This window comes from Octodon degus, unplaced genomic scaffold (genome assembly GCF_000260255.1).
Source record: "Octodon degus isolate 3935 unplaced genomic scaffold, OctDeg1.0 scaffold00015, whole genome shotgun sequence".
Taxonomy (NCBI): domain Eukaryota; kingdom Metazoa; phylum Chordata; class Mammalia; order Rodentia; family Octodontidae; genus Octodon; species Octodon degus.
In genome coordinates, this window is record NW_004524591.1 from 21,339,027 (window position 1) to 21,350,052 (window position 11,026).

Sequence of the window (11,026 nt, forward strand, 5' to 3'; positions counted from 1 at the left end):
GTAAGGAGATCTTTGGCTTTGAACTTGTCCACAAAAAAATTAGGCTTGATCTCTAGAAAGTACTAAAGAGAAGGAATGAAGATATTGGAAGCACACTCTGGAGCTTCAATGTTTCCAAAATTCTTGGTAGGTCACCAAGGCTACCGTATTCTAAGGCTACCATAAGTTTGCCCTGAGAACTCTGTAGAGTAGTTAGTGGAGGGTTTTAACACAGTTCCTTCCTCTTTATTCATTCTATAATAATTCTGTTTATCGACATCTGCTTTTTAGCATGCATGTGGAAGTATTAAAACACCTCCATGCATAACTCTTCATTTTAATTGATCACTATAAGGGAGGTTTTATCTCCACTTGCCAGGTAAGAAGACGGAGCCTCGATGAACTTAAGCTCCCTTGATTCATGCAGCTAGTGAATGGCATTTGAACTCCAATCGACTAGCTATAGAGTTCATGCATAAAATGGCATTGCTTCTTGAGAGGGAACATTTTTCATCCATCCAACAAATATGGGGAATAAAGTTACTGTGGGGTGAGAAATGGGTCCTGTGATAGGGGGGTGAAATCTGTGGAAAGGAGAGGAATGATTGATTATATGAAATATTCATTCAGGAATAGTAGATTTATAAATTCATAATTCTCAATTAACTGTGAAACTGATTTACCCTTTGTATTGTACACACATGCAGTTCATGTCAGAACAACGGGTACATTCTTCTTGGCTCACTTCTGCCTTCCATTTCTAAGAGTGTAGCAGATCAAGGTAAGAGGATGGCGATTTGGTTTAGATCAACTCCAAAGACCCCAGGAATTCCCACTCCTCAAGATTCCTTATTCTCTTGATGGCTGATCTTCCTGCCTGTTCCAGAAAGAAAGCAAAGAAATCAAAAGCATAGTTCCACTTCCCCCATTTGCTCATCTACAGTCATCAAGCCTATATTATCTGTCTCTCCTGCTGTCCCTGCTGCTCAGGCTTCTAGCTAAAGCCAACCCCTGTGTTTGAGTCAAAGAATGAATCCCACTTCTTCTGCTCCAGGAATTATCCTCAATGGATAAACTTTATTTTTGAAAGAGGAGCTTGAACCCCAGGCCTTCACATGGAGCTAGTTCCCTAGATCTACTAGTTGTTATTGTTGTTGTTGTTGTTGTTATTATTATTATTATTATTAATTTTTGAGAGATGATCTCCCTAATCTTTGCAGGCTGAGTTCAAACTGTGCTTCTCCTCCTGCCTTAGCATTAAAGAGTGCTGGAATTAGAGGTGTGGCCACAGTCTTTAGCTCCCATCCAATAAACCGTATCATCATTTCCCCATCTCTCCTGGATCATCTCCATAGCCATGTCAGTCTACTGTTAATTATATTATGTAAAAAGGTTTCTCTTTTTTACTTATTAGTACAGCTTTGCCCTACATATTGATTACATTCATTGTAGAAGGCAGGTACATGTACATAGCACATCTTAATCCTTTTCGCTTTTCCTTGGCCTCTCTTTCTGCTCCCCTCCTTCTTTATTAAGCAAAAAGGATTCTTTTTTGAATCCATATGCTTTCAGCTACTGGTATGTCTTCCTTCTGAACTAAATACCTGGAAAGACTTATCTCGGCACACTCTTTATAATTTCTTACTCTTATTTTTGTGACTCCTTTAAGTCAAACTTTTACCAGTTCTCCTGCACGAACATTGGTCTTGTTAACACTACCAGTGACTGACTTGGTAAACGCAGCGATCTATTCACTCTTATCACACTTGTTCCTGCAATAGCTCTCAATGTAGTAAGTCCTTCTGGCTTGAGTACATGCCTTCACTTGACTTCCAGTGTGTACCACTTCTGTGCTTTTCCTGGTCCTTTCTCACATCTCCAGCTTCTTAATTTTGGGCTGCCCTGTCACTCACTACTGCAAACTCTTCCCTTCTCTGTCTACATTCATGCCCTAGTAGAGTGGCTTTAAATACCGATAATGTTTAGGAATCTCAAATTTGTACTTTGATTCTAGATATCTTCTTTGCAATTGTGAACATGTGTAAATTTTCTATTTCATTTGCTATTTAGATGTCCAAGATGATTTTCAAAGATAATCCATCAGAACTTGTTTTAGTTACTTTTTTCTTGTTGCTGAGACAAAATACCTGACACCCAAAGTTATAGGAGAAAAGACTTACTTCAGTTCATAGTTTATCGAAACTGTGCATTGTCAGCTGGCTCCAAGGCAGGGTGGCATGGAAGAGGAACATCACAGAAGAGACACAGTTCATGGCAGGCAGCTTCTTTCTACCCCTTTATTTTCTGTATGTAGTGGGTGGTGCTCACACCACCCGGAAATATCCCTAACCAATTGGTGGACTCATTTGATAACTGCACACCCTTAATTTCAGCCTCACACATTCTAGATTCAGCCATCTCTGAAAAGCCCCATGTATGATTTCATGAGGTCTTGTGGGGACATCTAGACATAAGCATAGCAAAACCCCAAATCCAAAACAGAATTCCTACACTGGCTTTTTGTGACAGGTTAACAAATGGCAACTTGTAATGGTTAGCTTGATTGCACTGAATCAGCGTGGTGCTGGGTGTGGAAGGGCCACTTACCGACCGCTTCCAATGCATGAAAGGAGAACTGGAGGGGAAGCTGGTGTGCTGAAGATTGTCCTGGAGAATGTTGTCTTGCTGGTTTTTCTGATATAAACTCGGTGGTTCTCATCAGAAGAGCTCTGGTCCTTATCTTAAGCATCACACTGGCTATGGTGCAGAGCCCTCAGCCTGCTGGCACAGATCCTTCATCTCACTGGCCCAGATTTTCTAGCCTCCACCACTGACCCTTGGGCTTTCCCAGTGTAGATTCTTGGTGCAGATTTTGTATGAGACATTGTCGTGGGCTCTAGGCCTCCAGTTGGTCTCATGGAGGACATTGCCATAGCTTCTAGGTCTTCAGCTGGACTTGTGCAGGACACTGCAAGGGGCCCAGGCCTTCAGCTGGATTGGGTGGGCTTCCAGTATGTGGACATATCTCCTGCACTCTTCCCTGCTTTTGACTCTTTGGGTACAAATTATAAAATAATCCTATATTAAGTGTCCTGTATTAAGTCTTTTACCTTGTAAATTGTGACTACAACAGATTTCTTTAAATTTTCTCATCCTAGTAATACAAAATCAAATCATATTATATGTGAATGATAAATAAGAAATTCAAGAGAGCTACTTCTGAGGAAGAAAGTGAATAAGAAAGGATTACCTGAGTGGTTTCAACTGTACTGAAATGTCATATTTCCTTCAAGAATTATGAAGCAATTATGGAAAAACTATTTGTAATCATTAAATCTAAGTACTGGCTTCACAAATACACAATAATTATTGTTTGTTTTTTGTAAGTTTGAAATACTTTGTAAGTGAACAAAATAACTCATCCCTTTATTTAAAGATGTTCATAATTCATTGTTTAGAGGTAAAAAAACACATCTATAACTAATATGTATACGGATGTTTTTGATGACTGGAAGACAGAGTCCCTTAGACCTGCTTTAATATGGACACTTTTATTATGAAGGCACACAAAGGACCTTTGCTAAAATCAAAGGATAGAAACCAAAATGCAGCCAGGACTCCTGGGGCCTGAAGTTGGGCACTGGGAAGCAGGCAGGGACCTGGGTTGCTTTCTACCGGAGCTTCAAGGTTTCTACCTGAGTTGCCCAGGGCATCTTTCATATCTCTGCTTTACTTATTAGCTCCTTTGATTCATCTGTGAGAGCTAAAATGACATTACCCTTCTGGCTGGCAACTTTCTTTTTGATTTTATACAGATTCAAAAAGTATACCATGTTTCTTTGTCATCCAAAGCAGACTGTTTCTTGGAATCCACATAGATAGCAAAATTCATGCGTACTCAAGGCCAATAGCATACTGAATAGTATAGAATGGTAAAGTGGCATAGCACCTACATATAACCCACATACATTCCCCATATACTTAGTCTTCTCTAGATTACTTATAGAATCTAACATAACAAGCACCATGCAAATTCTTATTATACTATATTGTTTAAGGAGTAATGACAGGAACAAGCCAGTATGTATTCAGTACAGAGCAAAAAAAAATTCCAGATATCTTTGATCTGTGGTTGGTTGAATCTACAGATGTGAAATCAATCGATGTAGTGAGCCAGATATAGATAATTCCCATATACTATCATGCTGAACCGGGTCTTGTTAACACATCAGCCCCATGTATAGACCACTTCCGGTCCTAATCTCTTGTTCAAACTTGGTGGCTTTCTTAATGCAAATAGAAGCCTGGGGCTTTCCCCCTGAACCAGGGCTCTGGTTGATAACATCTAGTAAGTATGCCAAGAGTCATAATTGTATACTCAATATTTTAGTGCTTCAAGCACTTATATTGATCACCCCATTTGCTTCCTACAGCAAATTTAAGGCAATTCCTGATTTTTAGATGAGAAAAACAGAGCAGAGAGAAGCTAAGAAATTCATGTAAGGTCACGTATGTCCAGGATTCCCAGGGAACCTGAGCATAGCTGGTAAACCGACTGTCGTATCTCATCCTTCACGTTAGCCAGAGCAAGCTGCAATGGATGGAATCACAGCAATACAGAACACAGGAGTAAGAAAAGGAAGCCAGTGAACTGTTGAACTGCTGTAGCAAAGAGGTCAGAATCCAGGAATGTGCTCAAGTGACTCTGCAGTCTTCAACACGTGACACTGAGGTTGCCATAAGCATCACAACTAGGGAGAAAAAGAAGGACCTAAGACAAGGGTTTGTCTTTAAGGAAGCGACCTAAATTTTACATAATCACTAACAATCATAGCTTATTGGCCTAATATTGGCAAAAAGTGGCTGGAAAGTGTAGTTTCCAGTTAGACATCTATAGACCCGGTAACCACATTCTTATTACTAAAGCAAGGGATAATGAGCCCTGGGGAGGACGTGTGGTGCACACACTTGGCCGTGAAGGAAGCACGATTTTTAGGAATTCCAAAATAGAATTCTTTCCTATTCCCACCTCCAGATGATGCTAGCAACCCCCATCTGCTATAGCTTTTTCAGGATCATTCCACAAGATTGTCCTGAACAGCTATCAGGAACATCATCCTCCAACACTGGTATCCCAGAACAGGCCCCAGAGTAGCCCACCTCACTTCCTTTCCTTTCAACTACCCATCCAATTAAAAATAAGCAGTTTTCAGAAATTTTGATTATAGGATCTTCTTTCCTCCTTTCCTTCTGTCTGTCTGTCTGTCTGTCTGTCTGTCTGTCTGTCTGTCTTTCATCTCTCTATCCTCTATCTGTTTTCAGCTTTGCTGTGGTGGAGACCGAACCTCACACCTCCTATGTGCTAGGCAAGTGCTCCACCACTGATGACAGCCTGGTCCTGCAGCGCCTATTTCTAATCTACCCTTTGCTTGCCGTTCAGTGTGGTTACCTGCCTTCTCCCCTACGAAGTACACACTCTCTCCCCTGGCTTGTTCTCCAAGATCATCTCTCACAGACCCCGTATCACAGCCTCCCACAGAACACATCCTCTAGGTCTGGGCTTCTCAGCCACCTGGCCCAGTTCACTGGGGTGCCACCCTCGGCCAGAGTTGTTGTAAGCCATTTGTTGCCACCGATAATTAAGGTATTAGACATACGTATGTGATATTGGTTCCTATCACTTTATCTCATTTTTAAATTTGATGTGTCATAGTTCAGCTTCTCTAGTTGGCTTCTCTAATAGTAAAACCTTTCAAATAGGATATTATTTAGAACTCATCAGTTTAAAATATCCTCCCATGAACACTTATGTCCGGTGACCTGAGCAACCACTTTGGGGCTAACGATGTGAAATATAACAACTATTGTTAACTTCCTATCATCACCTTGTTAAGAAATTCTGTATTGGGCCAGAGAGAGGGTTCAGTGGAATAAGCACTTCCCTGGCAAGTGCAAGGGCCTGGGTTCAATCCCTGGTTCCACCAAAAAGAAAAAGAAAAGAAAAGAAAATAAATTCTGTATCATTTTTATTGCTTTGTTTTTGCCTTTGTGTTTTCTTCTTTTTAAAATAAAAATAAATGAAATTTTCTCTCAGTTTATCTTTAAATGCCAATGCTTATGAAGAGAAGGGAAGGAAAATTGAAGGGAGACACAAAGATGTAGACATCTTATCTTCCCCCTGTCCCTGCTTCCTCCCCATGAGGCAACTGCATTCATTGGTTACTTGCACATCTTTCTAGAGAACAAAGACTGTTGTTAGCTGTACTGGAGCCATTTGCACCATGCAGCTCTGCTGTCACAGGTGTAGGATGCTGTGCCCATGGGAACAGCATCTACCTTGGAGTGGGGCCAAGGTGCTTTCTGAACACCCTTGCTCCACTCCCTCCTGATCTTCTCTCCCTTCTCTGCTTCATAAGAATTGTGCACACCTTCCTGCACACGTCGTTCACATGTGCCTGGCCCTTCAAGTTCTCGCTGCTGCTCTGACTTTCCAGGAAGAACCATCACCACCCTTTGCATCATCCACCACTCCCTGTGCATAGAGGGCAGGCTTCCAGTATTTTCCCAACCATCAACATGGTTAGAATGCTCATCCTCCCTGTCTTTGCTTCTGCAAGTGCTGGACAATAGAAACCCTTCCTTAGAAACCTCCCTGGATGCTCAGCATGTAGTATATATAAGCTCAGTAAATTTTTGCTAAGTAAAAGTATAAGGCAAAGACAAGCCCTTTCCACTGGTGAGTGCAATCTAATTGAGTAGTAGTTCAATCCCAGAAGCCAGTCCTGGCTGGGCCCCTTCTCTAGAAGCTGTGAATTTTTCACTGCAGTGCTGCAGAGGGCCCTGCTTATAGGGGCTCAGTGTGTGGTCTAGAATCCTGCTCACTGACATATTGCAACGCGGTATTTTAATGAGGCCTTAAGTAGGAGGCAGCCCTTGTCACATGTGATGGGGTAGGGAAAGAGGCGCTCTTTCTCTCCCCATCTCAAAAGTTATCTGGTATTTTGGAGGAAGATGCAAATATCACATCCCTCTCATACACACAGACGCAGGCAGAGACACATACACTGTGCTGTGGCTAAATATAACCCTTTGTAGCGACAGTATCTCAATAATTTTAAAGGGAAGAGATAAGGCAGAGAAGCCAAGTCTTTCATAATGAATGCAAGCCTATAGCTTTTAAACAGGGCTAACATATGGGCCACTGATGTGAATGCGAATGCAAATTAGATATTTCTGATTGCTTGAAATAAAGTCAGCAGAATCAGAGCCTCACACAGCAAATGGTGCAGCTTTAACTACATCGGTGCCAGGTTAGAGACATGAGCTCTTAACACCTCCTCAGGGTGAGGAAGACTTTCAGGCTGGCATTTTGGATGGAGGTCTTTCTAGGTAGGGCATGTCCTTGGCTGTCATGCCACTCTGATTCCTGTTTTATGTTGCACAGAAATAGACTGAAGGCCTACTTTGACCTCTAACCTTTGGGGCAGATTATAAGCTGTCAAAAATCGTGGGGTGGTCAGGAGCCTTTAGCAATCATTTTGTCTGGTTTGCTTTACCTTCATGTAGTCAAAGTCACGCTCTCTATGAGAGGCACTGTTCCCTGGGGCTGGAGATCCACAAGGAACCAGAACCGTTAATTGGCTCATGGAGATCATCAGGTTTGGAGGCATGGTCTTCCTTGTGTGACATGTGGTCCAGGTGGTTAGGCGTCCTTAGGGAACCATAGGATCACAGGTGTGGGGCTTCTCCTCAGGTAATGTATGTGAGTGTGACTCAGGTTTCATGAAGGAAGACCATTGAGTTCAGCCTCAAGGGACAAAAAAAAAAAAAAAAAAGAAAACCTATTAGATAAAGACTCCAGCCTGAGCAGAGGCACAGAGTGAGAGATCACAGGGCGAACAAACTGTAAGGTGAAGTGGCTGGCGTTGGTGTCAGCACACCCAGGAAGCGACTCCACATGGTTCCTAAAGCTGTTAAATACAGGGAGAGTGCCGAAATAAAACCTTCGATAATGTGAGGCTCTTGTTCCATCAAACGTTGAAAGCAACTGTCCATGAGGGTGGTGTATGGACCGTGGTCTATGGCCCAAGCCTCCTGCCCAGCCTCATTCTGGAAAAGCAAGATGACCACATGACCCCTGTACCTTTGTGCTTTTGTCCCAGTCCTGAATCCCAGCCTCCATAGTTGACCACATGCATAGACTACTTGGTCAAAACAGCTCAACACATCTGACTCCTTCTAGCAAAACCTCTCCTGGTTACTCACCTACCCTCTAACGCAGGGTTTCTCAACCTTGTTTCTACTGACATTGGGAGCAGGCAACTCTCTGCTGTAGGGACATATTCTCTCTATTATAGCAGAGTAGCATCATCCTTCACCTCGACATATGGGAAGCCAGTAGCAACTCCCACCCCACTGATTGTGACAATCAAAACTGTTCCCAGACATTGCCAGATGTCTCCTGTATGCAAAAGCTTTTCCATTAAGAGCTGCACTCTGGCCTATCCACTGGGATGCACTTCTTTAGGTAAATGCTCCTGACTCTGTGCCAATCTTGTGACCTTGAGTAGGACCTTTGAATCTCATGTGATTCCTCTTCTCCTGGAAAGTGTGACTCAGATTGCATGTCTGGTTGAGCTGCAGCACTGAGAGCGATTCCAAGTGCCCTCATTTCTCGAGGGGCTCTGACTTTCTACCTGTAATGAATCTGGGCAGCATGAACCTGTGAACCTGTGGCCACCTCATTACCACCCCACAGCCTGGGCTCCTCTAGGAGTCAAGTTCAGGGACAATCTGGAAGAAAAACATGGATGGTATCTGAGCATCTGGCGCTAGCTAGCTGAAGATCCACCTACACCTCTGCCCTAGGTTTTCGTTTGCTGCCATAAGTGTAACACCCCTTTTAGTACAGAGTGACTTTGGGCCACTTACAACCAAAACAAAACTCATGACTGTAGGATCCCATGTGGAGGAAAGTCTGGTGCAAAGAAGACAGGAAGTTAATAAGTGTTTCTGCTGGTTTCTAGTCCACACTTAGTTGGGCAGTCCAACCTTGTTGGTTTGGGCAGGAATGCCCACTGAGCATAATTGTACTGCCCTGAGAAAAACAAGTGACCAGGGGCCAGTTCCTGTGTGGTCTTACACTTTGTACTTATTTAATTTTGCTTACTGCCATTAAAAGTTCTTTCCCAAGAAATTTTATCAAATAAAACACTCTAGCTCTTAATTCTCACACTGAAAGAGGGAAACATGGAAACAAGAGGAAGAGTTGAGCCCCTGATGGAGAACAGGTTTTCTCCATTTGTTTTCTTTTATCATTTTCAGTGTTATTATTGTTCAGGACTACAACCAGTAGAGTTGCAACTTTTACTAGAGAAGAGGAAAGCAACACAGCGTCCATTAAGAGATTTGCTTCTTTTCTTCTGAACCCTCCCCACAGTTGCTTAGGTTGCTTGGGACCTATAAGATTGACAGCTGTACTCCCAGACCCTTCATCGATGCTTCCTAAGCATGGACTTGTATCAGATACTGGCAATATATATCCCCATATGGAGAATTTACAAGTCATCAGGTCTGAGAAATAATCTCATTCTTTTTTTCAGTTGTGAATTGTCATCAGTTATGTTTTTTTCAACTGAACTCAGCAATGAATATTGTGGATCAAAGAGTACTGTGGTCCAGATTGGGTAGTACCAGCACTGTTGAATAAGCACTCTGTCTGCCCATGGTGCAGCCTCCAATTCTAATAGAAAATGAAAAGCAGAGGAGGAATAAGAGTGCAAAGTGACGTGGATGTGCTTTGTCACCTACCCTGTCTCGAAACACCTCTTTGCTATGTTTAACTTTCCTTGCCTTGAATAAACCTCATTAATCTAATTTCTGTAGTAACATCCACTTTTAAGTCCCTCTGTTCCTGTCATCATAATATGTGACTGTATTTTTGAAAGGAGAACAACAGCCTCTCAAACATGAGTGAGACACAGGGGCAAAGGGGTTAGCTGACGTTAGCCAGCATCAGGCTGTCCACCTCTGTCTAACCTCGTCTATTCGAAAGGCCTGGACCTGTGTGCCAGAACTGTGTGGCGAGGAAGGAAGCCTACTCTGATTCCAGAAACAGCCCCCACACTAGCTGTGCTCTCTGCTGTGGGAAGTCACCCAGCAAGGCTGCAGCTGCTGAGCTGCTCAAGGTTCCCGGGCAAGCTGTTCTCAGCCCCCAAACAAATTGTTATTCCTGCTAATACCACATCTTGCTAACTATACATAGGACACCGCTCACCAGGTCTGGAGCTGCATTTGTGTTTTAAGGTTACTAAGGATTTATTTTAATCAGGCAGAGTAAGACACACAGACGTGAGCTAACTGTCACAAAGGTAAGAAGTTTATACTCAAAGTTCCCTCGAAAGGAGAACAAGAGACACAGCATGCAACGCAGGGCACGTGGAGAAGCCCGGGTTAGTGGGAAGGCAGAAGGAATGACAGGAGGCAGGAAATGTGGGCCAGAACATTTGTCATGGTATTCATTGGAAGAAGAGACAAGGAGGGACATTCAGGCTTAGGACTGGTCACTTCAAATAATTCCAGCTGTAGGGACTGTCCTTATTTGCCTGATGTCTGGTATTAAGACAGTAAAAGCAGTGAAAGGCAGGTTGGAATATGACAACCTTATAAGAAAAAGTGGTTAGAGTACACGTAGTTTTGGTTTGCATATAAAAAGCAATTCTCAGTGCCTCCCCCACCCCGCCCCGCCGAGTAGGATTTTCTGCCGAGTTCCGGGAGACCCCAGACCCAGTCCTAGCCCAGGTCCGCTGAGTGTGCGGAGAGTTTCCTGCTACCCTGCGCCGGCGGGACCAGTCCCAGCCCAACGCAGCGTGGGCTGGACCCTCTCCCACCCCCTTGGGCCGCCCCACACCACTCTGCTGTACCTCCCCACCCCTCCTGCAGAGTAGGAAATTCTGCCGACTTCCGGGAACCCCCAGACCCAGTCCTAGCCCTGGTCCGCAGCAGGAAGGAGCTGAGCACAGCAGCCAGACCTAAGCCAGATGCAGCT